Source organism: Bacillus rossius, chromosome 5 (genome assembly GCF_032445375.1).
Source record: "Bacillus rossius redtenbacheri isolate Brsri chromosome 5, Brsri_v3, whole genome shotgun sequence".
In the NCBI taxonomy this organism is placed as follows: Eukaryota; Metazoa; Arthropoda; class Insecta; order Phasmatodea; family Bacillidae; genus Bacillus; species Bacillus rossius.
Genome location: NC_086333.1, coordinates 24,396,026 through 24,421,810, shown reverse-complemented (window position 1 = coordinate 24,421,810; position 25,785 = coordinate 24,396,026).

The following is a 25,785-nucleotide window of genomic DNA, read 5'->3' as shown; positions in this document are numbered from 1 at the left end:
GTATCATTATAAAATTTTATATGTATATAAACAAATGTATAAGCAAACATATAAAAATATTTTTATTGAACATAGTATGCTTATATTACTATAAACATTTATATATGAAGCATATAAACATAAACATATATAAGCCACATAAAAAAAGAATTTTATCAAACATAGTTTGCCTATATCTACCCCTATAGTCTGAGTTAACTGAGGATACCCCTGGCCCTGTCGGGGGCGATTCGTCGCCGGTGGCTGCCCAGGACAGCACTGTATCTGAATAATAAGGTTGCCACAGTACTGATTCATTACTAGAAGAAAGGTATTCCCTGCTGAGGTTTCCTCAGACAATCCTGGATCAGTGTTGTAGATGGAGTCGTTTTGATAGTGGTATCTGCTATGCTTGGAGCACACTCAGAGAAGTCCCCGCTCTGATGACGAGTGGAAGTGGTGAGCTACTGAACGCTCGGGTACTGGCTTGCACAGCTAGTAGAGATGGATGGCCTCGGCTGGATCACGAGCAACTGGATGACCGAGGGGTACCAGGGATGTAATAGGCATGGGTCCGTGTCGGTACCACTGGTCCCTCAGTGGGGGCCTGCACTGAGGGTAACCTGCGGTTATACGGCGGGTTGACGGCTGGTTCGGTGGCGCCGATGTTGGTATGGGTCTCCTCATCTCCTCGACGTAACTGTTTGGCTGTAAATAACTATTCCCAGTTTAGAGACGGAGTATCTGCTTCCCGACTCTCGGAGCCCATGCCCATAATCGGAATTTATTCCAAATTTGGAGATGTAAAAGATCACTCCTACACTCCTTCTCAGGTTTAGCCCTCTGGGTATAGTTACCGAGGGAGCGGATGTGCACGGCCTTGTAGACCGCGAGAGACTTGTGTTGCCAACTGGCAGCAATATTATGAATTAAAGATGGCTGACTGTGGTGCTACCTGTCTATTTTTTTTTGAAATTTGAATTTGGCGTCCTCTAGAGGACGATACTAACATTAAAAATGGCTGACGGTGCCACTATCTGTCAACTAATGTTTGAATTTTAAATTTTGCGCATTCTGTTATACTGTGCTGGAATTAAAGATGGCGCTCTCTGGGAAACTATTTAAACATAGCACTCCCTGCCATATGTCACTACTGCTATTAGCTTAAGAAAATTCTTTGAAGGATATATACCTTATTTATATCCTTACTGTCCGACCGGTTTGCTAGCCGAGCAGTTAAAAGTGTATGTTTTCAAACCTCAACATGCTGTGGTGTTCCTCAGTTCGGAGCTTGGCCACTTCAAATTCATCGGCGACAGTGGTGCCACCTACGTTTAAGCTTGGGAACTCAGATAGCCACCAGCAGGTGGCCAAAACAAGATGGTGGCTTAGGTAGAATTTAAATTTTAAAAATCGAATTCAAAAAGTCGAGTAACAATCCATGATGGCGGATGTAACGTAAAGTTCAATGGTGATGTCAAAATATGGCAAAAGTTCCTAGAAAAACAAAATTGCGGAACCCCAGTTGGCCACCAGGTCCGATATGGCAGACGGATTAATGTAATAATTTAAGATGGCGGAAGTGTAACAATGACATCCAATATGGTGGACGGATTACCGGATTAGCGATGAAATCACAATAAAATATGGCTGCCGGATCCTGAATCCTGCATCTGGCGTCAAACCCTCTAGTTCCTATTACTGTTTGATCTTTTACTAATAAATTTTTTGTTTACAAAATTCTAGAAAATGAGAATTGGAAAGATGAAATAAAGTATACCTAACGCAGGTAGGAAAAACGTTCTCAAACCATACGAATCTTATGCACTTTTCGCATGACTTACCTACAATATATTTTAATGAATATGGAAAGCTATTTTACCCTATTTTATGCTTGGTACACACTACATAATAAAATATCACGTCAGACGCTGCAGAAGAAAAAACTAACTTAAAAATAATTAAATTGTCGATTGATGCAAAATATTGGTTGAAAAACATCCTTTAATTAATTTTTTAAAATTTGATCTCTATTTAAGAAAACAACTAAGAGGTGTAACAAAATAGGCACAGTACACGCGTTTTCAAATTTACTAATAATTTTGTCAGCAAAAAATTGGAATGTTAACATTTTAATCAAAAACAAAATATGACATTAAAACTAAGGGGTATTTTCTATTAATATTTGTCCCACTTCGAAATTCAAAACAATAATGCAAAAATAATAAAAAAAGTACGTCGCTAAATTGAAAATCTAACATATTTATCTGCAATCTTCAAATTTTCTCTGAGACTTGAACTAAAAATTAATAGTTTTTGACTCGAAAGCAAGTGAAAAGCCTGTTTTCTGCTAAACAACACTGGTCATTTACAGCATATGGGTGTGACATCGATAAGCATGAAGATTCCTTCTTTAACACAACATATCACTAACATACTAAGGAGTTACAGAATGTACAGCTAATAACATTACCATTCCAAACTCATTACAGTATTTAAATATATTTACTAAGGCAATCATCGAATCTCACTTAAATTATTTATGCAAATAATATTTATTACTAACATAAATTGTTAAATGGAAACAAACTAAGTTGTCTAGTTGCAGCAGAGTAGTGTATGAAATTTATATGTCCCAAGGGTACTCTAATTCGTGTATTGATACACACAGAAACAATTATTGCAGTTTTTCGTTAAAACTGTGCAATGAAAAATAAATTTAATTAATCAGTTAATTTTTTTAAAGTATAGAGAACTATGTATGGCAATTTGTAGTGGGAATGCTAATGCAAATAAGAACATTTACAAACGCAATTACGCAATACCTTCAAACTACATTACATACCATGTCAGTCCAGGTGCTTATCCTCATTAAGTATTTAAAAGGAAATATTACAGAATTTCAGTTATACCCCAATATGTAACTGCGGGATGGTCTCTGCGATGCTAATAGAACTCTAGAACCGCGCAGAATGGATAACAAGTCTATCTATGAGTGATTTCTCACCGAAAGTAAGATACTAGTAATGTAGTGTCGGAACACACGCACGAAGCCTTGTTCTATATAGTCAGCTTTCGTCAACAACAGGTCATGCGGAGCGAGAACACACAAATAAAATGTATTTTCCGAAACTAATTGTAATCGGCAACGGCACTACATGTAGGGCCGAAACACAAATAGAATACATAATTCAGGTAAATAATTTACATTACCAATTCGCCGAATATTTTGGTTGGGTGACTATAAATTATCTTTGTTACATTCTTGAAGTTATATGTAATATTTTATAAGAAGTATTGATTTAAATAGCTTCTTAAATGTATAAAATATTCTCTTGCTATAATCCAAATAAAATCAACTTCTTACTGTATGATACGCTGAATTAACTCGAAGCGAATATAAGCCTCCGTTTCATCAGGGCTATCAAATCATACTCATTCCAAAAGTTCTAGAACCAAATACATTCTTAATTAAACAACTGTCTTTTTACATATTACAAATATTAAAATTTTAAAACATAGATGGAAATATGCTTTTTTTTTACCACCATGGATAAAATTACAAATTTTTCATGGAGTGGTATGATTTCAAATAAACTGTTTTTACTTATTCCAAACAAAGTAATGTTCTATATTTCCAAGAAAATAAACACTTCAATTTTTTTTGGGATGAATCTCAACAGTTAATTTTAATTTAAGAATATTTTTACAGCGGATATTTATTTTACTGCTTTCAGTTTCCTTATAAAACAATTGTACAATATTTTAAGAAACTACAGTAAAAATATGAACTTGAAATGATGACTACTGCACTTTATTGTTAAATAGTTTCCAATAAATGATTTAAAGGTAAACAAATAAAATTAATATTTTTATAGTTACGAAATATTAAATTTTTATTTTATATGACAAGCTATTTTACACCGAATAAAAATATATTTAGGCCTATATTTTTTTAAAACCATTACAAATTCCATAAGTCAAGAGGAGGTTTTAGGAGACTTAACTATATGTGAGTCAGCCATTTTGTTCGTCAATAAGTAACCTAAATTATGAATGAAATTGCATGTCTCAGTAATGCGGTGAAGAACACTACAGAGAGGCCACGCCATGTGTTCAATAATTAGTCCATAAGGAAGAGCGGTAATGTTGAACAGTTTCTGTTATCTTGGGTATGAGTGCGCGAGGGTTGCAGGCCACCAGGCGGGATTAGCGGCACTCGTACGGCTGCAGTTTATCCGGCTGGCCGCGGTCACCCGCGAAGAGGGTCGTGCAGCATTCACTGCGCAAGCACTATGTATCACTTCTCGGGTGAATACATACACAGGCAGGCGTTACTCAGAGTAATAGGAAATATTATAGTATTTCCTATCATTTTCAATTAGATATATTATGAATATTTACCCTTCATTATTTTGTTAAATCCTACGATAAGTTTACCAATAATATATTTTAAATATTTTTAAAATATTAAAATATATATACATATGCTCTTCAAACCAAAATCATGTTTTGAAAAACCGTTAATAAACTAACATTAAAAAAATTAAATTATGATAACAAAATAAAATTAAAAACAGTACAATAATTAAATATTATTTTCTGATTAAAATTCAAACAATATAAAAACAACAATCAAACATTTAAGTGTGTATTTTAATTGAAGTAAATACTTTGTTACATCTCATATTTCAATGTATTCCTTCATTTCATAAACTTATCACGACATTTAGATTGAAAAAAATTATAATACATTTGGATATTTAAGAGAGGGTATATGAGGAAAGTAGTATTTTAATTGATTTTTAGCTTTAAGAGAAATTAATTAGTATCTAACGACATGAATATAGACTTTACCTGAAAATACATGCATTTATAACGTTAGTCTTCTATTTTTTGTATGTTTGCACGTTTCCTTCAGCGTTTCTATTTATTGACCTTTTTTATCTGAAGAATTTATTTTACTAATTAGAATATCGTTATGAGTGAAGTAGAAGAATATTAAATTGTATTTCAATGCACAATGGTTGGAAATATAGCGCTGGCAGTCAAGTATTTCCATGCAAAGTTTAAAAACAGTCCAGCCAGATTTTGGTCCAACACGCCGACAAGGATAAGTGTCTCCCAAATTTTCTAAAGATTTTTAGGCTTAAGCTGGAATTACAACAGTCCTTCTCTTCCGACCGAGATCCATCCGTCACTCTTTCGTCCGTGAATGCCACTCATCAGCAAAGCGATTTACAACTTGACTTCATCAGTTTGTCAGAAAAATTTTCCCAAATAAGAGCTGTTTCTGTCTCGGATATTTTTAATCATATTGTTTGCTATTCATGTCGTTTATAAAAGCGTATTGTAATAGCATTTCTACGAAAAAAAAATCAGAGTCGTGATTGAATTGTTTGGACAATGTTCGCAATGTTATTTTACAAAACATCCGAACTACCTAATGCAAACACCAAAGGCCTGTATCCTGGTAATAACTGACTGCCGCAGCAAAAACCATAAATGTAAACCATCCGACCATCCGTCAAAAGTTAGATCTTGCCAGGCTTTCGACGGACGGATATAATTTTTCATGCCGTCCGATTGGCTGCAGGTTACGTGATTGACGAACAGATAACGGACGGAGGAAACAGATTATTGTAATTCCGGCTTTAGCTAGTCACTGTCATCTTAAAAAAAAGTCTCATTAATTTTGCCGCTTAGAAGTTTATTTTCAAAAATCCTAGGATAATTTGACATATGTCAAAGGTAATTTGAATTTCATTATTAAAGTATACTTTAAATGAGGATTTATTTCGGAAGATATTTTGATAAAACTAAATTTGATGTTAAAGAGGTCTTAAAATACGATTGAATTAATGCTTTGTTTTATAAAACTAATGTACCATCAAAATTTTTACGAAAAAATTGCAGAAAACTGGACCGATATTAGTATTTTAAATTTATTTTAATATATTTTTACATGTGTATTGTAAGGCAAGATCGCGACGTGTCTCCCAGGTACCTGACTGGGCCTTCCAGCGAGTACAGCCAGCAGCCCCGCACGGGCGCTGACGTCACGCATGCTACGCGTGCCCGGCCGGATTACAAGGATCTAGTTACCTATCCCTATCCGCTCTCCGCTCAATGTCCCGCCTTGGACTATTGTCACTGACACTTTTAACGGCCTGAGAACTCTACGGGCCTACAGAGGATGCCGCCTTACTTGGAGTACATGACTTGGGGCCATTCTCGATGTTTCGGTCATCGGATCAGCCCGGGATGACGCGACTCGTAAAAGCCACGCTCGTCCGTTCTAGAAGGACGCCAGACTTTCGCGGAACTCCGAGAATTCGGAGAGTTCAACGAGTGAGAAGTGCGATATTGGTGGTGAGAGACTCTCTCGAGAGTGGCGTGACGAGGAGCGACGGGATCTAGAGAGTGCGACTGAGTGGCGCGAGACTGTGTGTGAGGACAGGCGGGTGGTAAGGGGTGAATCACTGTCAAGCCTAGCTCCAGCGAGGAGTGCGGGCTGTGGAACTTGACAGACATTGGGTAACTGGCTAATAAACATTTTTAAGTGCAAGTGATTGGTTATTCGTATCTTTAAGTACAGTTAAATTTAAGTAATTAATAAAACTGTAATAAAACTTAATTGGGCTATCTTTAACGAGCCCAGATATTCCCAAATATTTGCAACATTTTGGTTTTAGATGTGGGATAGCCCTAATAGTTTCAGTGTACAGTTTATTTGATTTAAATAAAAAAAATAAAAAGTAAACTATTATCACATATTTAATCATTCGAGCATTAAGTAAGTTTAGGATCTGTAGTTTGTTTTGAGTGTAGTAGTAGTAGTAGTAATAGTAGTAGTAAAGTTAGTGTTAGTTTTTTTGTAGAGTTTTAGGTTAGCTCGTAGGGGAAATTACAGTGTAGTTTATAGGACAGTAATGATAGACTTAAAGTGTATGAATAAACGAAGATAGCAGCCGAAGAACTTAAAAACATAATTTATTTTTGGCCGAAAAGAATAATAAAATTGAAGAAATTAAGAAGGGCCACGAGGAAATTAAGAAGGTTCAGGAGGAAATGAATACTACAATCGAGAGTTACCAAGAGGAAATTAAAAATGAAATAAAAAATGGGCAAAAAGAGATGAAGAATAAAATTTATAATAATCAAGAAGAAATGAAAAATGAACTGAACTGCCAAGAAGAAGATGATGCATAATATGGAGACTGAGAATGAAGATATGAAAAAGAAACAAGAAGAAATGAAGAATAACTAAGAAGAAATGAAGAGTGTTTAAAAGAAATGCGAACGAAATAGTTGCTGCTCAAGAAGAAATGAAGAAGAGAACCAGAGTTCAGTACGAGATTAAAGTCAAATGTATGGAGCAGCATTCGCACAACAGGAATAACAGATAAATTAGCTTCAACAGGACACTGAACGGCGAGTAGAAGCTGTAACCTAGCAGTGCCGACGAATGATAAAAGAAACCTTTGCTGCTACGAACCGTAAGAGTTTCTCTTAAGGGTTTTAATGTGAAGGGCACTTCCAGCATACACTCAAAAATCAAGTCACCCACCGTCAATGGTTAATCTTCGTGGACAGTGCACAGAAGACAGATTCGAGGCAGCTGCAGAAGTAAATGGTTGGGGCAAGGTCGTTTGCCCTGCGAGGATCTCCACTAGAGCTTCTGCAGACCATACCAGTTCCAGACCAGAAAGACTATGAAATATTAGTAGAAACCCTAGAGCTTAAGTATGGCGACCAACACATGGGCGAGATATATAGAAGAGCCCTGAAGAAACATCAACAGCTATCTTCAAAAACTCCAAGAATTTGAAACCGACATTGAGCGTCTCGTGAACCTCGCCTACCCAGAAGCACCAACAGAGTTCCACCAGGAGTTAGCCACCAGTGCGTTTATAGACGAACTCAGAGATGCGGAGGTTCAGCAAACTCTTTGTTTGGCCCGGCACAATAAGAGCTGCGAGGCCTTCGTCCATGCCCTGGAAATCTATGCAGCATACACAGTGCCTCAATAAACACAATCATCAGGACAAGAAGACCTGGATGGCACCCCTATAATGGAGCAAATGCATAAACACAACTAATGAAGTAGACATTCTCAGGGCATTAAAGAATCTGCTGAATAACACTTCAGGTAACCAGATCAGAATAGCAGGAGGACGCCCACGGTGCTATGTCTGTAATAAACCATAACACATCCAGTGGGACTACCTGACTCGCAGAAAGACATCGCAGCAGAATTATTGTCGGATAGTAAACACAAAATATATAATTCACAGCAATGCTGATGCCCTCTTCCGAAGACCTTGCGAGGTAGACTGCAAACATTGCAAAAGAGCGAAGAAAAATGAGGAAATCGAAGATATTCGGCCTACAACGATAAGTAAATGTAAAGGTAAATTGGATAATGCATGCTTAAAAACAGCGCAGCGGCGAGATCCTCCCATTATATGCTGGTTAAAGAAGGGTACTAGACATAGAAAATAGCATAAGATATCCGGTGTCCGAAAGGTTATGAAATATTACTGGGCACAGTGGGATTCCTTTAGAAAGGTGAATTTGCTGCTAACAAAAGCATGGAGGAGTCCAAATGGAAACATAGTTACCTTGCAAGTACTCCTTCCAAAAATTTTAGTGGTAGAGGTGTTAAAAAAATCTATGAAGGTACCTATGGTGGTCATCTAGGGGTGAAAAAACTCTATTCAAGATCCATCAACGCTACTATTGGTTGAGGTGTTACTAGGATGTGCAGGCTTGGTGTAGACAATGCGAATCTTTCTCGGCTAAAAAAGGGTCACAACACTGGAGGCATTGGAAAATTAGGGCCGGCAAATTAACGGCCTCCTTTGAGAGGATAGCCATCGTCATCGTTGGACCATTTCCCAAGACTAAAGGTGGTAACCGGTATATCTTGGTAGCAATGGATTACTTCAGTAAATGGCCAGAGGCTTATGCACTTCCTCTCCAAGAAGCCACTACCATTGCAGATTTTCGGAACCAATGGAACTCCGCTCAGCCGTAGGCCGCCATTTTGAATCGAATATATTTCAGGAGGTGTGTTGGTTGCAGGGAATAAAGAAAACCTGTATTACAACACTAAATCTTCAGTCCGATGACATGACAACATATTTTAACAGAGCTATCGAGGAACATTTTACCAAGATTGTGGCTGATTAACATCAGGATTGATATTAACACATCCAGTTATTCCTGATGGCATAAAGGTCTGCCATCAATCATCAATCACTCCACTGGAAAGACCTCTACCAGTATTGTGTTTGGACAGGAGTTTAGCTGACCTGTGATGTCAAGTTCGGTCGTCCTCGCAGGGAGCAGATCAGCACCACTGATTATGTATATCGGCAAGAAGATAAAATGGTGCTTATTCATAAAGAATCCCGCAAACATCTTCGATTAGTGACGAATCGGATGAAGATGAGTTACGACCTTAAGGCTAACTTAACCAGATTCAGGAGGGCGATTTGGTGTGGCTGTACAACCCGCAACGAAGGAAGGGAAAGTACCTCAAGCAGCATGGGAAGGCCCATATAAAGTCTTGAAGAGACTAAATGATGTTGCCTACCACATCCAGAGAGGAAAGAGGGGACGGATGAAAGTGGTACATTTGGACCGATTGAGGGAATATGCCGGAAGGGATGCTTTACCTGTTTTGGACGGACATGTTTAAAGACGGGGCATTGGTACATGAGTGTTGTGAGACAAGGTCGCGATGTGTGCCAGGTACCTGAGCGCACCTTCCAGTGAGTCTGACCAGTGGCCTTGCACGGGCACTGACGTCACACATGCTACGTGTGCACATCATGATTACAAGGGTTTGGCTCATCACTACCTCCGCTCCCCGCTTACCATCACGCCTTGGACTATTGACACTGAAACTTTAAGCGGCCTTGTAATTATGCGGTTTTCCCGAGGCCACCGCGCAGAGTTGCGCGTATAAACGCTTCCTTTCTGGACTTTCCGGACAACACGTCACAGCAGCTCTCGTCTCTTCGAGAAGGAAGCCATGGTGATATAAGTGACGACGCCAGCATCCGTGGGAGTTCCGCGAGTTCGGAGAGTTTCGGTAGTGAATGGAAGTGTGACATGGGCGAAGAGGGTGAGAGACCCCATCGAGAGCAGCGCGACAAGGAGCAACGGGACCGTGAGAGTGCGACTGAATGGCGTGAGGCTGTGTGTGTGCGAGGACAGGCACGAGGTAAGGGGTGAATCACTGTTGAGACTAGCTCCAGTGAGGAGTGTGGGCTGTGGAACTTGACAGATATTGAGTGACTGGCGAATAAGCATTTTTAAGTGCAAGTAATTGGTGATCAGAATATTTGAGTACAATTGTTATTAGTAAATTAAATATTAGTAATAATAAAACTGTAGTAATACTTAATTAGGCCATGCCTTAAGAACTCAGTTTTCCCCACATTACTCGTAACAATATAATAGCAAATAATTTTACTGATATATAGTTACATATATGAAATTTAAAATAAATCTGCATTTATATTTGTTCGTTGAAAAGTGTGCTTCCATGGAGAATATCACGGAATTAATTTACGCATTAAAATTGCAATTGAAAAAAATCTTTGTTTTAAAATCTTTGTTTAATATAGTATGTGTACGCTCGGTTGATTCAATGTGTAGTTATAACTCCTATCTGGCGAGACAACGCTCCAGGACAACACGTTGGGGAAGGCAACAGCGAACCAGCGCTGAATATACTCGCTTATTCTGTCCTAGCCTGCTCCTCTTCCAATTGTCGGGGCGGGGGATTAAGGATAGTCTCTGGGATGTTCACCTAATCAACTACGAACTATAGTTAACGTATTGCTCAATTGAATACGTTTGTTATATGTTCATGTAATATCTTAGAACTGAAAACTAACTTAAATTAACTAACTTCAGACAGTTTTCAGAAATTTACATCAGACATTGTAAATTGAAAAAAGAATACCATCTCTAGACGATTAAAACTAATTTTAAGTAGTAGTAAATTAATACAAGCTAGGAGCCAATACCAAACTATCTGTGTATTGGCGGACTAAGAACTTACTAGTTGGCAGATTTATTTTTGTTTCATTTTAATTTAATTCTTGTTTTAATACGTGAATATAATAACTGTAAAATTATTTCTTTTTCTTTTTAGGACCCCCAGTTCTTTCATATGTTAACTGACATAACTTCTGACTGTAATATTTATCTGAAATAAAAGTACGATTCTTGAGTATACGAATTGTAATTCTTTTTACAAATATGAATTTATATTATTTTATCCTTCAAGAAAACCCGAAAACGTTAATAAAAGTTCCATGAAATATTTTCATGCTTACTGTATATATCCAAGTCTAGCTTCCTCTTGTGATTTCATTTAGTTGAAGTTATTTTCCTGAATGGATTGAATCTTTTAACGTTTTACTATTAGGAAACGCAAAAACACTTGAAAATATTTTTCCAGGTCCAGGGTTGGCACTCACTAATTTGATGGTAGGATAGTAACATATGTAGGCCTACACATATTTGACTTATTAGTAACTTTTAATTGCCAAAGAGACCACTTTGTCTTATTGAAAATATATACTAGGTTAATATTCAATTTCAGAGTATCACGGATTGTTACAAGAGTTAACTTATTTTGACATTTACCAACTTGCAATAATCGGGCCTATTACACGGAATTCCTCGCCATGAAAGCTGACATATATCCAACTGTGCTATGTAAGTTGGTTTCTGATGTATTACATTCTTTCAGTTGCATAGTTAAAATTCATATATTAAGTAATATTTATGCACGGTGGTTGGCAGGCTTTTATTTTGTATACAGTTTTAGCCGATAAAACGATTCTAGTACATCCTGATAGGAATTTTTACTACCGAATAGCTTGAAATAAATTTATTTTTATATGTTACTGTATAAGCTAAATGTTTTAAGAAACTTTCAGACATAGTTCTCGGTTAAGAAAGAAAATCATACAGTTTTATAGCTCAGGATGGTTTAATGATATTTTCATATAACAAATACAAACTAATAGAAAATGAACTGATGTTTAAAGGTAAAATTATAACTTGATGAAAGATTTTGGACATACGCCATTGCTAAGCACATGCATGTCTGTAGAAGAAAACTAAAAAATACCCAAAAGACAAAAACACAAATTAAGCAAACAATTGTTGTTGTCAACAGGATATAAACACCACATAATATTCCATAACAGGAATATGGTCAACAAACAAAGAAAAACAAAGAAAAATGGACTAAGAGAACGAAAAAAAACCCACAAATGATGACAGCACAAAAATATTAAACCAAAAAAAATTCAGCACAACAGTTGAAACGAGACAAAAACACGACAAAACGAAAAGACGAAACAAACACAATAGTTTTCTTAAACAGAAACAAGCGACGTTTCGGGAACTGCTAACTGCTCCCGTCCTCAGGCAGAGACGCACATGGTACGAAAACTGCCAACCTCAGCTGAGCTATAGGAACCACGCCCAGAGCAACGATCGGGACCATTAGCCTCCCTAGGCCGCGAGGACATATCGCTGGCCAGCGAAAGTCCTGCTAGGCCATCTCCAGGCGATGAGGCGAACTAACTTATCTTAGTTTTGGTTTTGGAGCGAGACCTCTAACGGCCACCTCTAACGGCCACCTCTTTGTAGTTCCCGCGTAGCCCAACAGAGCGCGCACCAGCTGGTCCCATAAGCGCCAGGCTTACACTAGTCCCTCTTGCGAGACTTTTGGAACCTAACCCCGAGTCAGTTTCGCCCGCACTCCGATGAAGCATGAGGCCTGTCGTAGCGCTAGTGACCTCCGATACCCCTTTAGTTAGGCTAACGGCCACCTTCATGATTATTTTATTTTGGTCGGCATGACCTCCAGCCAATCAGAGACTAGTTCCCCCACTCCCTAGACCTCCGGGCCTCTAGCCTAAGTTCTTAACTGCATGCAGCCCGATGCATTGACTGATTCATCCTCCTGTCGTGACCGTGGTCGCATCTCTCTCGAGCTTAACGCCCGCGACTTTATTCGCAAGCTATCTCGCCGCGACTAAATTAAGGGATGTGATCCATAATAATAATCAAAAGTGTTCGGTAAGATTTAATTTTTTGTTTGTTTCCTAGTTGGCTAGTCACCATTAGTTCAGATTAATAGTTAATTTTGTACCATGTCTCGCGCCGGGTTGCCGCGGGCACTCGTGCTGATTTTCCTCTGAAGGTGTGATTCACTTCATTCCACCCCCAAAGTAGTAAGTGGAAAATTCATCGCCCTTTTGTTTATTGTTGGCACTCTGTTTAACTTTGGCCCTAACTTCTCGATTCTTGTTGCCACATGATTTATACTCTTCACCACTGGACCTACTTCTTCATTTGGTTCCGGCGGAGTCGAAGAGATGGTGCAAGAGCGCAGGGTTTTCTCCGGCTCAAGTCCATCCTGGAATACAACTCAATTTACACCTTTCTTCCTGGAAAGCATTCTACTAGATTCTTTTGCTTCTAGTCACCGCCAGTGAACAGTAAACGATGTGACCTTATTAAATCAAATTATATATAGTTACACACCGCTTGGGCGAACAAAGATTTCATTTTCATAAGAAAATTAATTAATTTGGTTTTGTGAAAATTTGATCTTAACTTGTTTTAAGTTGATGAAAGGAAAATGTTAAATTTATATTTCATGTATAATCAATAATCTGTTTGTAATTAATGATTTTGATGGCTTGGGCTCCCACCATTTAAAGTGAATAAATGTAATTTTCAATTGCTTTAACGATCAAAAGAAAATAATGAACACCATAATTTACAATAAACAGGGTAAACTTTAAGCAAACTTCTTTTTTTATTTATTACTTTAAATACGAATTACTTTCTACTTACTATTGTGTAAAGTAAGGCCTTTTTTTATGTTTCTCCCTTGTGTACAATTAAGTAAACTGTTGTATATTTCGCCCACTTAAAGCACCTTCCAGGAATTTTATAACCAAAATTAATTTAAAGTTTTCTTTAACGAAACAAGGGCAGTAAAAGCAGCGCTTCAGTACACAAAAGCTGAGCCCTCCTCTCTGGGGAACTTCACAACTCCGCCGCGGCATGACCAAGATTAAACCAAGCCTCAGCAAAACTCACCTGAGAACTTATTTCTGTGGAAATACCCCGCCACGCTGCGGCAACACCTCGTTTACAAAGAGCCTTTGAAGTTTGCAGAAACGTCCTTCATTATTGGCTAACTACCCCTCCCCTCTGCGGTAAAACCTCGCTTACACAGCGCCTCAGCAAACCGCATTTTATCCCTTCTCTTTTGTAGAACTACCCCCTGCAAGACATCGCTTACACAGGGCCTCAGCACACCACAGCTGTGTCCTTCTCTTTGGCTAAACTACACCGGTCCTCGCACTGCGCTCTATCACATCGCAGCTGCTGGCGAATGTAACACTAGATATTGGTACGAGCTTTCTTGCAGTTTGGCTAACAGATTATTGTTTACTAATTAATTAATAACCTTTATTATAATGTAAGTATTTTTAAATTTTTATTCACCGTGTGTTTGATAACTAAATTGAGAAAAATGTTAACAATTTATTGTATGGTTTTTAAGAAAATTTACTTATTTTTGGCTAGTAATAGTGCTTTTTGCAGAGCTCAAAAAATATTTATTTAATTTTGAATATTTGGACCAGCGATAAGTAATAACAAGATAAATGCGGGAAACGGTGTCCAATTATTTGTCCTTATTTTTTAAATAATTTGTAACTGTTCAAATTTTATATGTGTGTATTTCCTGCAATCTCGAAAAAAATCTTTTATTATTTGAATTTTTTATTACTGGCTTTGGAAATGATACTTATAAAGTGATTTACTGTTCTGTACTAATGTTTTATTATTCACAAATAATTTATAATATAAGCTTTTTAAAGGCAATTTTGATAAAAAATAAAGTTAAATAATATTTCATTAATTAAGAACCTTAACTTTAAACATAATTTGGAAATAAAACCTACCCAGTGAATTTATACAGAGTATTAGTTCTTTGTTGTAAAATTATATTCTCAATATATTTAGGTAGGGATAAAATAAAACGTTATAAATGTTCAACAGATAGGTTGAACAGACATGTGCAGAAAAAATGAAGCATTTAGATCCCTTAAAATTAAACCGATAAAATGTCAATATATAAACAATTGTTTACTCAAATAATAGTTAGGCTAACTTAGCATACTGATTAAAGTTATAAATCACAACGTCTTGGCTATTTGGAAGTTACATACCAAAGACATTTTTATACATTCGTTGTTTTCAAATGTCTTGTTTCTTTAACCCTCTTCTTGAAAATAATACTCTTGATCAGATTCATTGTGATCACCGGGCTCAACTAAATCAAGGTCTTCTTCGTGTGATGTTCTGCAGAATCTTATCGTCGTTATAGTTTCCTTTGTTGATCTTGTAAATAGAGTGCTTTCATGTCACTCTTCAAGCTTCGGTTACCTTTGGCACACGCACAGGAAACTGAGTAATGAATTTTTGTTTCTGCTTTCTCTGTCGTTGTTAGTGTTAAAAGTCAAACTTCAGAGCCTTTCTACGCTAATGAACGCTATTTTATGGTGGCCCATTCACTCTTGGATCTGGTAATACACTGAAAGCAAATACTATCAGTTTCCACATACGTAGTAAAGTGAAAGTTTTTTTTTAGAGAATTCCAAAAACGTTTAAACTATACTGCTAAATGATTGGTTAAACTTGCTGTAGCTTTTATCGTTTCAAAATTTTTTACAATCAATGGCAAACTTTTATTTTATTACGAAAATGAAGATATCATCTCATCATTTTACACACTTTAGGTTACGGGAAAAAAAATAGCTTAATCATGTATTCTCCTAGAGCTATAAATAAATATATAACCTACCATACGATTAGAACTGGGAAAATACATAAATCGTATTGAACGTCGACTGAACATTAAACATGACAAAGTTTTGGGAAAACGGTGTGGAGGCAGCAACAGTGTGTGAAACAGGGATGGGGAGATGGGAAACCACCCTCGTTATTCGAAACATCTCCATCACTTAACTGTCCAGTTTTTTTATTCAGAGTAATTTTATCTGACGCATAATTCACTATCCTACATAAAGACAAATAATTTTATAACGTAAAAAAGTTAATTTGCAAGTTTCTTGCAAGAAATTATTATATTAAAACTATTTTTTTGACAAACTAAAACCAGACTAATTAATTTAAGGAAAGCATAACGTTTCATCATTAAGGTAAATCAAAATATTCAATACAACTTCAAATTTTTTGTAATGGGAAAGTTTGATTTAAAACATTTTTTATAATTAATAGAAAATCCCACAAAAATAGACATCAAAATTGAATACATAAGAACCAGGAGAAAAAGCCAACACCTGAAGTCAAATTTTTAAATGCCTGGACAACGCAGAGAATTCCGTGGAAGGAGTTTAGTCAGAAAATACATACAGCAAAAACGAACACACAGGGCTGACAATTAACATCCGATTTAATTTGAAATAAGCAAAAAAAAAGTTATTTGTTTAATAAATCATAGTTGATGGTTTACTTATCCTAATCAGTGCGCTTTTGAACGGTTTCGAAATACAATTTGGTAATTTTAGATACATTTTTAAAAGGTTTTAGAAAATAATAATTGCATAATATATTTAAAGTAACATGTTTTTCTTGTTTCCCTAAACAATTAACAATAAAATTTACTCTTTAGTTTGAGATTGTTTGCAAGGTTTGCAAGGAAGAACGCTTGCACCTCAGCCTGTGTGCAGAGTCGCGCAGCTATAACATCTGCCTGTGCTCTGAGTGGAACACCACAGGCGAGTGCAGTTGGGCAGCGGGGTGCTGCGTTGGGGTTGCAAGAATGGCGGACAGGTTGTGGGAGGGCGTAGGGAGGGGGGTGATGTAAGGTTCGGTGAGATAAGGCTCGTAATTACGCTCGAGCGGCAGCCCGGCATCACATTGATTTTCCTCCCCCACCCCCCTCATGCACAGGCCATCAGGGTGGGTTGAGGAGGGGCAGACAGGGCCTGCCACCGCCGATACATCGGCATGCGGCCTGTGGCCTGTGGGCAGAGCCGAGCACACTCGCGGCATCTACCAGCCGAGCAGCACCGAGAGCTCGCCGTATTGGAGGTTTACACGGCTTGCTGCGTTTACAATTTAGCGTTTTGCATACGAATTGCTATCATGAATTAGAACACGTTCCTCACCCACCCATTAGTGTTTGAATTTCTGAAATAAAAACAAATAATTAAGTATTCGAATTACTGTCTCTAAAAAAAAAACACCTCTTTACACTGCGTACAGCCCGGGCAATATCCAGTTCATACTTCAGCTTATATGTACATAAATACATACTTGTAATAAATCTATAGCCCATATTGTTTAAAATTATTTTCTTCTACAAAATTTTGTTATAATATTTGGCCTTTTTTATAACTATTAATTTTGAAAAAGTATGTTGTATGAAATCAAAAAGAAATATTACTTCTAACGCGTGTTCATAATTATACGCACTTTTTTGAAATAAATATTTCTGGAATTTTATTAGATAGCAATTTAAGCTAATTCATTATAAAATATATATTTTATTTCAAAAAGCACTGTAAAATTATTGCTAAGAAAGAGCTGTACTCAAAATCTAAAGCTATATAATAAATACAAATAAGAATTATTTTTATCACCCATTTAATTTTTGATTACTTTTTTAGTCGAGGACGAGAGACTAAGCAAATAAATTATTAAATCGTGAAAAAGAGTTAATAAACCGACAACTGAAAATATTATTGATGAAAAATAAAAAAAATAACTAAATGGTTCTATTTTTTAAATATTTTTATAAATAGAAAATCAGTTGTGACTACTTATATATATATATATATATATATAATTTATGTTTAGACGTTAGGTACATGTTCGTCTAATTCAGAAGAATGGTTTAAAGTACACAATACTGGGGTACCAAAATATTAAAACTAGTTCTATGATAGTTTTTCATATCAGGTCTCCACCAAACTTAAAATATATAACATAATCAAAAAGTTTTTATATTATTTACTAAGAAATTAGAGTATTTTATAGAATATGGCCAAAAATACTCTTTAACATAACATACATTCATATCTTGTCCGTTGCAATAATTTACCAGTAAATATTGAGGATTTGATAATTGGTCATCAATTAATTTACATAATATCGAATTCTTTACATTTTAATATTAATTGAATGGTGTACAAATAATTTATATACGTCAGAAAAAAATCTTTATCGAATTTGCCCTAGATGCTTTTCCGCGACACAAAATAATTTGTTTGTATAAAATAGTTGTCACAGTAATTAAAACAAAAATATATTAAATCATAAATAAAAATTACAATAATATTATATTCAAAGCACCAAAATAAAAAAAATAACAAGTGGTTGAACGTTTTGTGAAGATACAGCAATCTTTTAAGACGTAGTGATTCCTCTATCCGTGTACCAACCTGTTCAGGATAAGTGTTGCGAACTTCGATATACCTACGTAGATGATGAAACGTCCAATTTGCACATCTCGTATTTGATCTTACAGTGTTCTTGCGTCTAAAACATATGAACCTAAAGGCAGTATCACATTTACTGTTCCAATAAACTTCGAATGACTGTAATGTCACAGCTGTAGCTTCAGATGTTGTCGCCGATGTCTCACTGAAGTAGTCATCACCGACAGTCATGTCAAAGTTGACCAGTCAGAGACCTGCGTTCCTGCATCTGGGGCCAGAGAACCAGTGATATAATTCAATGAATAAATTATCGGTGTCAACGAGGCAGTTAGTGCTGTATTAAAGACAATGCTTATCAAAATATTAATTGTATTTACATAAAATATATATGAACTTTTTTCAAACAATTTTATAAACCTGTGTTCTTTCGTTGAATGTGCGTCCAAATATACGTCCTGTTTTTACAAATGCGTTCCTTTTCTGATGAAGGAGCATCCATATTTTGCGTAGTTTTCGTTGAATGTTCGTTCAAATTATGCTTTCTTTTAATAAATGTGCATCTCACGTCGTGTAAAGATTCAAAAATATTGGTCAACACGTTAAGAATCATGCTTTTTTTTCTTATATGTTATATGTTTTCTTTCACCAAATAAACATGGTCTGTACTTCATCAACTAAGAGGTGAGGCAAATTAGAATGAATGACTTGTATCGCCTGTATGTATATAAAATTAAAAAGTAAATCATTTATTTGGATTGATTTTTTTTTTAATTTTCAATGATCTTATTTCTAACTTCTGGCTGATTTCGTGTAAGACCACTTCTAATTTAATTACATTAAAATTTTTTGCAGTGACTAACCAAATGGAGTCATTGGAACCAGTTCGAGCAAAATGCAATTAACATCATTTTGATCAGTTGTAGACAGTTGCAGCTATTGTAGCCAGATCCTATCGTATCGTGTCGATCGTGTCGTATTGTATCTTACCAGTCACATTCTATCTTAATTTAACGTGTCCTGATGATCGTATTATATTGCCACGTGGGCGAGCGGCGACCTCCCCTAGCGCGAGCCGGAATCCTCTTCCCCTTCTGTGCGGCAATCACCACTTTGTTAAGTTCGTCATATCTCTGTTCACCCCTCCGATCCCCCTCTTCTTCCCCTACGCGCCTGTGCCTTGGCGAATTCATAGGATTTATAAGGCCACGTAGGCTGTGGCCTCGGCTCTGTTCCTGAGATTAGGCCTGGGTTGCCTTGATAGTCTTCGGCGCTCATTGGTCGCAGCGGGAGCCCCAGGTTGGCATGGCCTCGCAAGTAATCTTATCTGTTGGTCTGGCGTAGTGGACGCGAGTTTAACGTAACGGAATTGTAACTTTGCTGCCAAAATTATTTTCAAAATTAATTGTTTCGACTACCATCCGAGAGACATTACTTATTATGTTATTATTATGTTATAGTTAAACCCATCATAAAGTTTATAAACATCGTTATAAACAAACGTGTATCACACCCATAAAAATACTTGAAAGTGCCTATATTGTTATTGTTAGGACCTGAGTAGGCCTAATATGATTTTAGGTTAACTTTTCAACAGAGACGCCACATGGCGGTGTTGTCTCACACCAAAAATTATAAATTGGAATTTGCTACGTTGTAAAACGAAATATATTGGTGGTTGTTCTGTTTAACGTATCTTTGTTTCGCATAGACGGAGGAGGCTAGGCTATGTCTGACATGGGTGTGCTCCGGCTGCTTGACGCCTTGGTTGCGCAGTAATGTTCTTTTCCATGTTAGTTTTGTATATATTTGAACATGTTCGCATGGCCAGCGGTGCCCTTGGACTTTTCGAAACACCGCGAAAATGTTGCTTCTACTCTTGTCTAAATGGTCTAAAAAGTGTGTCGTCTCAATTTTTCTCTTAATAAAGTCATTTCAACAATCGGGGCAAGTTCGTTTAAAATGAAATTGAATTCATTTGGATCTTTGTAGCAGTTGGAACTTTAGAGCGCTTGCAGCTGTTGGAGCTAAAGACAGTTGGAGCTATTGGAGTTAAAGACAGTTGGAGCCAAAGACTTTTGGAGCCAAACAGTGTTGGGGGTATTGTATCCTACCACTTTTTGCGACAGATCATAACCTATTGATGAAATCGTATTCTACAAGTTGAATTTTCGTACAAATTAATAACTTTTCGTTATAAAGGTTTCTTTTTTTAATGTGTTTCCTTTTTTTGAATGTTCTTCCTTTTAGAAGAATGTTCTTTCTTTTTCAGAACATGCTTCCTTTTTTATGACGAATGAGCATCCATAGGTCTCTACTTAGGACATGATTGACCTCGTGATTCGGAGACGAATGGTATATAGACTGACATTGAAAAAGACAATCGCATATCGACGAATAATACCTCTTGGTTCGGAGACGCTTTGCCTATTCGCATGATTTTGTACATGAAATCATTAAAATGTTCGTCGAGTTTAAACGTGGCTACTGACTGGATGTGTTTGACCACCTACTGGATGTGGCTGGCCACAAACTGAATGTTTCTGGTCACCAATTTCATGTCTGACTGGAGGTGTCTAGCCAAAATCTGGATGTAACTGGTTAACGACTGTAATTTAGAATTGCCCTAAATTTTTTAAATATCATTTTAACATCTCGGTTCGCCTTCAAAGAAAATTGTAGTAAGCGAAAAACGCTTATAAATTGCTTGTAATTTTTTAACTTGTAGAAATTATATATTAATTTTTTCTTTTAAATTGGTTGTTTTATTTCTTTAAACTGTCACTTTAATGGCAATATTAATTCAATTATTTATTAGCATTCGTTAGTAAACAAACCGTTTAGTAAAATCTACTGAATAATTCTGTACATTAATAAGAGATTTTTAAATAAATTTATGATTTTTTTTTGAAATTTTTAGCTTGATTATTAGATATTTTCAAAATGTCGGGCAATATGGAGGGGCTTCCTGGAAATAAAAAATACTGCAATCAAGCGGTTATAAATTGAACTAATATGACAACAGCTTCCTTAAGCAGACGAAAACAAATTGGCCATCATGACATCATACCGATTGACTTAATATCGGCCTTTGGTATGAGGTCAGTCTCCCGGTGGTTTCTGTGGAGGAAGGATACTTCGTCATTTTAATAGATTGCCCTCTCTGGGTTTGAACCGACGACTCCTTGCTATTATTTATTAAATTAAATAAAATTTTTTTCAAAAATTTTTAAATGTTTTCCATTAAAATCGTTAAATAATTACGGATTTTCAATATGGTAGCCGTTACGAAAGTTGCAACATTCGGGGATTAAATAGAGTGCTCGGTTCCAAGATGGTTAAATTCAAGATGACATCTGAGGTCATAGTTCGTGGTCAAAGTTCAAGGCCAAGGTTGAATGTCAAGTTCAAAATAAAATGTCTAAGCCAGGGTCATAGGTCAAGTTCAAAGTCAAATGTCTTCTGTCAAATTAATAAAATCGTATTCAAATATTTTTAATAAATTTAATTTTTTTGTTAAAATTGGTTAATAATAAATGTTTTCAAGATGACTTGTTTCAAAAGATTAGAGTTTTTTATATTAAAGTTTGTTATTTACATTTTTAAGAATTTAAAAATTTTTCCTGAATTTTTAGCATGGTAATTTACTGATATTCTAACTTTTTTTAATTGGCGGAAGTTTTATATTAAATTTTGATAATGAAATGTTTTTTATGTATATAAAAAATTTCCCAGTTTTTTTTTTAGCAAAATATTACTGATTTTTAAGTTTGCTGGACAATTTTCAAAATGGCGGAAGTTTTTTATATTAAAATTTTAAATTATTTTGATTTTTTTCCGATTAAAACTATAGATTTTCAAGATGCCAATCATAACGGAAAGTGAAACATGGAATACAAGATTGCAGCCATAATGAAAATTGCAACGAAGACGACATAAAATGGCGGAAAATTTAAGAATTGAAAATTAGCGGACTAATTTGGCTACCGGGTCAGGGTCATTGTTAATGTTATCCAAGATGGCCGCCGTGATGTCACACTCCAAGATAGCAACCATAACGAAAATTTGAACGATGATGTCATAATTCAAGATGGCCGCCGTGACGTCAGTTCGGTCGCTCATTGACTGGCTCCCGGCTCCAGAACCAGGAACTAGCCGCTGTAGCATATTTTATATTCTACTGACTTACATTCAAACAATACGAAAATACAAATATGTCTTAATGTTTTTATTCAAACCTCTTGTATTTAATTAATTGTAAGAATTTTTTATTATCTGAAAACTATTAATTTATATATACGCTATAAGACAATTGTATTTCATGATGTAAGTTGGCCGAGCGTGTAAAGGTGTATGCTTCAGTTTGAACTATTATCAAAGTTAACATTGCTGTTAACATTTAACATTGCTTTTACTGTGTGTAATGGGTTACCTTGATTTTAATAACACAAGAATATATATTTATATACACATATATACACAAATGAATCACGTGGGTCTGCCATATTTTCGAGGTTTTTGAGAATTTCGCGCAGATGCACCAACGTTGTTAAGCATTTCCGTTACATTTTCACGAAATTACTCCTACCAGATGTCGTATACCCAGAGCTAGGATGTTTACACATCAAAAAATGATTTTAGATCGCAGAGCTGTTTAAAAGTAGTACACAACACTCAAAACTAGCCATTTTTAGCTTAACTTTTAAAGTACCATACAATATTTGAAAAGGCGCATGAAAAAATTATTGTGTGCGTTTTCGCCGTGGACATTAGATATTTAATGTCTCTGAATGGCTGTAATTCTACGTCATCTTACTAACGGCGGTGTTGCTGCCGTCTGTGTTAACAGCAAGTTACAGTAATTATAATATAACTATTCACTCTTACAGTACAGTTACACGTTATGTGTAAGTTATGTTATTAGACAAATTTATAAAACTTTATTTTTTATAACGCTACATTCTTTAATAAATTCTTTAAGACAAAACCTTTATATAATTTTAACAAAAAAAAAAGACAAAACGAATGATTTCGTTTATAATGAATATTAAAACATGATAAATATTTATCGAAAAACAATCATTACACTCCAGCACTGACAATATTGGAAACTGCTATAAGCATTATTTATAATTCGAATTTATAGTTTTAAATTTTTGTCTGTTTGTCTGTCTGTTTATCGGTTTGTTCCCGCATGAATAAAACCCCACATAAAGAATTTTTAACATTTTTTTTTTTTAATTCCGAAAGGTTGTTCGTTTACAGAGAACAATAATATGTATGAAATTATACAATTACAACCCTTAGTGGCAAAAAAACATATGTTTTTAAAAAATGATTTATATCTCCAAATATAAACACGCATTAGATAATTTATTGTTTAATAATAACAAAAATAACTAAATGTCAAAATTAAAATATAACCAATTCGCGAGGGTTTACTATGGTCCTAAAAAATAAAAATATATATTTCCGAAACTTATAAACTTAGAAAGAACCATATGATTGCTGAGTTACACGGTGTATTTTTTTTTTGTTAATCGAGTATATTAATTTGAGGCGGTAGAGAAGTGGAAGTTTTTATTTTAAAAAAAAATAATAATAATAACTGTCGTAAAATATTTAATGTAAGAATAGTAAAAATAATAAACAACATAGTATCATGGCAATTTGCGAGAGAAGTAATATAAGGGAAGTAAAAGGTTTGTGTTTGTTTGAAGGAAATGATTCTTACTTCCGATTATAGTACATATAATGATAAGAAACTAAGATTGAACAACATGCATATAAAAAAATAACTTTATTATTACTAAAAATTAGACCAATTAAAAATAATGTAAGAAATGAGCCCTAATAACTTTTATAAAGAGCTAACTCATATGTTTTTCATTTTTTTTCGACATTCGACTGCAAGTGGATTTAAAAAAGGGAGATGAATACTTTTTTTAAAATAAAAAACTCATATCTCCGGATAAAATCAAGTAATATATAATTAATGAAGTAATATTATTTTACAATTTTTCGAAATTCGACCCCAAAGGCAGAGAAACAGAGGAAGGTAACAAAGTTTTTAGAGTTATAAATCACATCTCCAAGCAGATTGAGTGGGAGGTAAGTAACTAAGCAAGAATAAACATATAATGCATAGCTTGTTTATACAATTTTTCAATTTTATAACGCAAAGGCGTTGAAAAAGTGATCTGTTTTGTTTAATTGAAAAAATCAATTTTGGTAAGGCTATCAAATGGGGAATAGATTATGATCAATAAATATAGGTAGCAAAATCAACCAAATATTTTATATTAATTCCGGTACATGGAATTATTATAAAAATATATCTTCTATTCCAATCAAGCTTAGTTTAAGTTATTCGCATTTATCAATTAACATTAATCAAGCAACCCAGTCTATTATTTTTTTACTAAAATATCACATATTAGGTTCTGACAGGTATACCTTAGTTTAACTAGTTCAATACAAAGTTAATTTTACAAGATAAATTAAAATTCAATATAAATACTAGTTAGTTTTAAATTTGCTGTATTCCACACCTGCAATAGTAAAAAGAGAATAAGTTTGTTCTGTTTTGCTAACGAATATTGCCATATTACCTAACTCTGTTGTTTAAATTTTGACAAAATCATCCCGGTGGGAAACGAGGAAAGACGTAAAAATGAGAAGATATCTTAAAATTAATAATAACCATACCTTAAACGTAATATAAAATTTGGCACGGGTAATTTATTTTTAATAAAAAATGCGACTTACATAAATAATATAAATAACTATAAAAAAAGTCAAATTATTGAATTTTTCTAAGCCTAACTTTGACTTAAATAAATGAGAGAAAAGTTTAAATGATAGCATAATTTTAATAAAAATAATATATGCTTGTGTTTTCACCACTTTTCATTTTTAAATTGATGAACTAATGAAATGAAAGAATGGTCAGTGTATTTTAATCAAAGTTGTGTGTGTGTATATATATATATATATAAATATATATAAATAAATATATATATATATATATATATACACTCGAATACACTAAAACTGGATTCATAAGATAAGAACACTTAATCGATATTAATAATTACAAACCCGTAGACATTTCAATCTTAAATTGTATTTTATGAAATAAAACTTATACACAAGCGATATTTCATTGTGTCCATTTTTTACGAAAAAAACTCTTGGAATAAGCACATACATTTCTTAAAATTTTAAAATATTAACAGTAAACTGAAATTGTTCTGTAAAAGCGTAAATTGTTGGTTTGTAA